At 57.7% G+C, this 6,134-nt stretch overlaps 1 long non-coding RNA gene across 1 annotated transcript; it reads right to left on the bottom strand.

Annotated features, from left to right (window-relative positions):
- Window positions 1–1,548: 1,548 nt before the first annotated feature.
- Window positions 1,549–5,630, bottom strand: LOC125149689 (uncharacterized). Its single transcript, XR_007146012.1, has 2 exons — window positions 5,449–5,630; window positions 1,549–2,433 (listed from the first exon to the last, which is right to left on the bottom strand). It is a non-coding gene; the product is annotated as an uncharacterized LOC125149689 (long non-coding RNA).
- Window positions 5,631–6,134: the final 504 nt, after the last annotated feature.

Here is a 6,134-nt window from a genome sequence, read left to right as displayed (position 1 = left end):
GGACTGACATCAGGTCTCGGGGTCTGGGATCTGGAGCCCCTGAAAGGGCTTGGGACCTTCCTGAGACCCGCCGGTGGGACCCCGGAGGTGCGGGACTCTGTGGACGCCCAGAGGGGCAGCGGGGAAGACGCATAGAGGGAAGGGAGGGCTGAGCGTCTGGGAGGGGAACCCAGGCACCTGCAGTCCCCGCGCCCTTGCCTTCGAGGGGCGCCCTTGGCCGCCCCGCACTCGCGGGCGCCGCTTCGTGTGCACTGGGGAAGCGACTGGGGTTCCCTTTCGGGCTCCAGCTGAAAGCACAGAGCCTAGACACTGGCGAGGAGCTGAGTGCATTTCGGCAAAGGCTGTGTGACCCGAGCGAGCCTTCACCCTCTCTGAACCTAATTCTTCGTTTTCGTGTTTTTTCTTTTAAACGGAGTCGTGCTCATCGCTTCCCCTCCCCACTCCCCCATATCCCGCGCACCCCTATTTCCCTCCAGTGGGTCCTGGCTTGAGGCTACGGGGCCACGGTCTGGGGACAGAACAGGACGGAGGACAGAACGCTGAGGTTTAAGGAGGAGACTGTCCGCACCTCTACGTGCTCTCTCTTCCACCCTGCTCAGTTCTGGGGAATCTGGGTCTGATGCCCACACAGACCCTCTTCTGCTTCCTCCAAGGGAGGGAGGAGAGAGGGTGGAGACGTGCCGGAGATCAGAGCCATTACCCCAAAGGCTAAGCCTTCCGCAGCCGCCTTAGTTTGACTGAATGTGTTTTCAGATGCGTCAAAATGCTCCCACAACGTAACGGGCCTCCTCCCTTCCCCCTGTCTCGTAAGAGAGTTGCTCCCGGTTTCTGGAGTCACACTGCCTGGGTTCAAATCCCACCAGAGGGACGCTGTGGCCAGACCCCCAGAAGTCACCTCCTGACTGAGCTTTTTAGAGATAATGTGTGAGTGAAACCACCTTACGACAGCTCCTGGCCTGCTGTAAATGTTAGCTACTGTCAACACCTCAAATGCTAGATTTTTGAGCCTCAAATACCCACATTTTTCTCATCGTGGCTACGGGACAGGGGCGGGGTGGGGTGAACTCGAGCAGGACTTTTCTGAAAATATTAACACAAGATGCTGGAGAGGAAAGAGAGGCAGCCGCCTGGGGCTCAGCCTGGAAAGGGGCGGATGGGGGCACTGACGAGCCAGCCAGGAGCTTTGGGGGACATTAGATGCCCCCCGTGGAAGCTGAGAGACAGGAGTTAAGTTTTGTCTTTCCTGACCAGCCTGGAGACGGGTGGCGTCCCCTTCAGAGAGCGAATCAAGAAGGGAGGACCCCAGAGGAGGAGTCACGGAGACCCAAACCCACGGCCCTAGGTCTCAGCCCGCCCCCCCCCCCCCCAGGCCTGTAGTGCTTCTCCTTGAGGCCTTCTCTCTCCCTCTAGCTCCCTCCGTGGCCTCCAAGCCGGTCAGTGCCCTGGATCTTTCTCGGAGCTTGCTGCCTGAAAAAATGGAGCCGGAAAAGTCGCCTGTATCGTGCACTGCCCACCCCCAGAAGAAAGATGGGTATTTCCCGCTGCAGGTTCAAGCAGAAAGCAATGCAGGCCAACGTGCTATTTTAATGTTGTTTATATTACACCCACAATGGAAAATGTTCCCTCTAAAAGGAGTATAATGTATTCTTTCTCTCAGTAAGGCCTTGCCCACACGAAAGCCACAAATTTCTAGTTCCTGACTTTCCTCCTTCCACTGAGACGTTAATCCAGGCAGGCGAAAGGGTGGTGTGCATGTATGCGGGGAGCCTCGAAAGCAGAGATCGGGGTGAACAGTATATGTGAAGAGACAGAGACTCAGCACTCCTGGTCGCTGACCCGGTCCCAGGCCGCTGGCTGAAAATCCGGGGTTGCGGGCTTGGGCGAAAGCATCCCTGTACTCGCCCCTCGGAGGTCACAGTCGTCAACTCCAAGTGGGGGCTTTTGCTCCAGACCTGAGCCCACCCGCAGAGACGGCACTAAATCTCGATTTTCTCCTCCGTTTCCAAAAGGGGGTGGTTTTTCAATCCCTGCCGTGTTGAATCTGTGGAGGAGGCTCCGGAAAGCCAAGAGCCCCAGAGTGATGGGTGGGAGAAGAACCTCGAAGACCTCGGAACGTCCCGATGGTCCTGCAGATGCCCCATTGTTGAGAGTGTGTTGGACGGGACTCCTGGGTCGCCATGGCGACCAGGAAGACAAGCCCACCGCGCCAAATGGTCGCCAGGAACTTTTCTTTGCCACCAACCTCTGTCTGTTGCACCCCACGACAAGCCGTGGTCAGTTTCACCCCAGGATTTTCCGGGTGTGATGGCGCGGCAGCAGCTAGGTGTCTGGAGGCCCCTGCTTCCGGATCCTTCTGTCGAGGCTGCCCCCAAAGACCAGAAACCCAGCACCAGGAGGCCAGGGGGGATCCGCTGCGGCGCTCAAGGCCCGGGGCTGAAAGGGAAGAAAAATTAGAGGTCTTGACCAAGCAATCGTTTTGGTGACGGATCCTTCCAGTTTGGGGTCTGGCCCCCCCTTGTCACCCCGCACCCCCACACGCGTCCCTTCACCTCCTCAAGGTCATTACTAGAGTTTTCACTCGCAGCTCCCCGGCGGCGTGGCCGCTCTGTCCTTCACCCCCACCTCCCCTGCACCGGGTGCCGAGCTCCTCCCGGGGCTGGGGCCTGTGGCCGCTGCCCTGGCAAGTTTCTCGGCCAAAGAGAGAAGCAAGGCATGTGAGGTGTCGCCATGCAGATGATCAAACTGGCTGTTCCAGGGTCAGTAAAACAACAGTTTAGGTTCTCTTGACCCAGGTAGGTCCAAGTCTGAAAGCCGGGTCAGACCTCAGGGATTTCCAAAATCACTGGCCTGGCTCATTTTGGCTCTAAAGTCAATGTTGCCTGAATCACTGGCTTGACTAGGAGGTATCTAGCTGAACTTTCTTAAAGGGGTGTGTGTGTGGGGGGGGTGTTAGGGTCCCAACTACTCTCTCCTTTGTTTGCTTTGCGGCGGCTCCGAGTTCTGCCTCTGCAGCGTAGACAGGAACCATGCCCCTTCCCCCTTAAAGAAAGCGCTTTATGAAACATCAGACTGAGTCCTCTCGGCGTGGATGTCTTGCTCTGTGAGGCCCGGGCTGGCTGGAAGGAGGCCCACGGGCAGCCAGCACTGGAGTCGTGGTTTCGTCTCTGGTTTTGAATCCGGCCCTTTGAGCAAGCTTAACACGTGTGGATTTAATTTCCCTTTCTTTCTCGCTTTCTTTCCCCCCCCCCCACCCTTGTGAGGGAACAAGAAAAATAGTCTGCCTTGTCGACAGCACGACACCGTTCCCTTTGCCAAAGAAAATTTGTCTTTCCAGAGCCCTGGAGAGCAGCGGGTTCCCAAGTTTCCACAGCACCCTCCGGTTGAGGGAGGGGGGTATGCAGACAGGCTCCCCGCCAGACCTGGAGGTATTAGCCCGAGTCTCTATCTTACTGGGTCAGAGCCCTGGAATTTAGTATATATTTCCCCCATGGCTTTTGGGGCTGTGGGCACATGCTGACTGCACGGGGTGGGGTGGGGGGCTTTCTACAGGTTCTAGGCTGCAGGGACAGATGGGAGTTCTCAGGCGCAGTGCAGCCCATTGGGATAAGAGGGGGTTCCAGGCCCCCCTCAGTTCGAGACTCACCCTTCTCCTCCACTGAAGACTGCTTAAATTGGAGGGGCCAGAACAAGACGCCCCTTTTACACCCCAATCACCTTCTCTGCTCCTCGGGAGCTTGCAAATCTCTAGCATCGAGATCTCACCTTCTAGATCTCATTTTATTGCCCTGATGGGGTGGGGTGGGGGGCTTCATCCGCCAAATTTGGGGGAGCGGCGGGGGGGGGGGAGAATGTTTCCAAAGCACAGGGAAGAACAACCTGGATAAGAGCGGTGGCAGTAATAATTCTCGGTGAAAATATTGGAGGAGAATATGGGATATTAAAATAATAGCCATAGCCAGTATGCTCCCCAGATGCTTCCGGTCAGAAGGGAAGAAAGGCAGGAATGGGCTAAAACACGGGGAAGGGAGATACGGCGAGGTCCTGGAAAAAATACAGCAGAGCCAGATTTAACTAGGCGAGAGGGGAAATGACCCCCTGAGAAAACGAGGGAATTTCTCCCCTGTAGACCGACTCCCTTTTTTGCAAAATGAGTCGGCCCAGCTTTGGTGTGTCGTTATCTGTCGTTGCTGGAATCCTTCCTCATTGTCCCAGCCTTCTCTGCTCTTCTCCCTCCTGTTTTGACTCCGGTAGAGACGAGACCCGAGTCAGGCAGGGACGCGTTGGAAAAAAAAAAAAAAGCGGAAAAGATGGTGTCTTCGTAAGCCAGGTCATTTTTTTTTGAGAGGAAAGAGACGGTGGTCTGTCTTTCCTTCAGAAACACTCAACTTTCCTAAAACAGAGAGGCAGGAGCCAGAAAAGAGCAACAGCGGTCTCCCCTTGTTGGTTTTGTTTCGGGCTTTTTTTTTTTTTTTTTTAAGTGGGACCCTCTACTCCTCTACCCGCGGTGATATTAAAAACAGGGCCAGAAGTTTGCAAAATTGAGGAAAATGCATTTGGCGGGGTGGGCGCGGGGGGCGGTGGAGACCGTGCTGGGAGCAGGTCGAGGAAGGCGCGGATCCTCCCGAAGGGGGAAGGGAGGCTGCTTGGGGCGGCTGCTCTTTGGAACTTAACTGCCCAACGACCGGGGGAAAGAATGGAGATGCTCAAAACTGGGGGAGGTCTTTAGTGTATGCGGTCCGCGCTCCGGGCCTCCCCGGTGTCTGGGACAGCGGGTCCCGGAAGCCGCGGCTGCGGGATCCTTTGCGAGCGCGTCCGAGGGGCTGCGGGGACCCGCGCCGGGAACGCGGGGGAAGGGAGCCACAAGGAAAGGAGCTCTCGCCCAGCTCAGAGCTTCGCCTTCTCCTTCCAGCTCCGGCGGGGCCCAGGCCTCCGTTTCCGGCCCATCTAAGCCTGGAGATCAAATGGGAACCCATCCGCAGGCCTCGGGCGAAGGGTTTCTTTCGGCTTGCACTCTGGGCAACCGGGAGCAAACGCTTCGCCCCCAAGGGCCTCGGACTGGGGAAAAGATAATAGCTAGTAATCTGGGAAACGAAAGAGAATCTGGGGGAAGTCACCGCGGCCTGGCCCAGAGGAGAGACGCGGGTCCTGCTGGCTGGATACAGCAGAGTCTGCGGCCCGGCCGGCCCCGGGCGCCCGCGTCCAGCGCTGGAAACCGCTGCCCGTTCTCCCCGCGGGCCTGACCTTAGCTCCCGGGGCCGCTCGGTCAGCTGCGTTCCTGACTTTTCGCTGCCGCTCCAGCCCCAGACGGACAGGACCTGGAGACAGGCCGCGCTTCGGAAAGCCAGGGGGGCTAGGGGCCAGCGAAACGCGGGATGGAACCCCCGAAGCTGGGGGCAAGGCCAGATCCCGACATCCGCTTCCCTCTGGGCCCCTTGGCGGGGAGCTTACCCTTGCGGAAGGCCCGACGCTCGCTCGCTCGCTCCCGGGCAGGCCTAGCTCTTCGCTCGGCGCCGCCGGGGGCGTCTACGCAGTACGTTGCCCAACTGCACCCAGCGCGTTTCCAGCTGCGCGCGAAAGCTCGAGCGCATATCCCTCCACGGGGCGCTTAGGGGTTATGCCCATTGAGGAGACCAAGAATAATGATAATCGTTATTCCAGAACAAGACAGAGCGCCTCACCCTTTGCAGGCCCGGTCGCTGTACTTTTTCTGTGCAGAAATCACCCCCTCTACCCCGACCCCTGCACCTACTCGCACCCCGCCCCCGCCGGGCCGCGCTGGGACGAGTTGCGTCCCCGGACCCGGCTGGAGGTGCTCCCGCAGAATGGACTTTTTCTCAGTAAGATACATTTCGGACGACCCTCTTTCTTCCCTCCAACGCCCTGGTCTCATTTCCCCTGCGCGATAACCCGGTAATTACTTGTATGCAGGTCTGCGAGCAGGCACTGAGTTATCGCGTCCCAAACATAACCAGCTAGAGCGGCGCCTGGATATTCGTTTGCCGAGAGCTCCTCCTCGGAAAAAAATGATTTCTAAATAATAAGAGGACTCTCGTGCCTCCTCCAAGGGACTTCGTTCCACCTCGGAACAATTTGATTTCTTCCCAATCGTGGGCTGAGATTGGCTCCCACCTCCC

Source organism: Prionailurus viverrinus, chromosome D3, assembly GCF_022837055.1.
Source record: "Prionailurus viverrinus isolate Anna chromosome D3, UM_Priviv_1.0, whole genome shotgun sequence".
NCBI classification, from domain to species: domain Eukaryota; kingdom Metazoa; phylum Chordata; class Mammalia; order Carnivora; family Felidae; genus Prionailurus; species Prionailurus viverrinus.
Note: the sequence above shows the minus strand (reverse complement) of the source record. Positions and strands in the feature narration are given on the sequence as shown.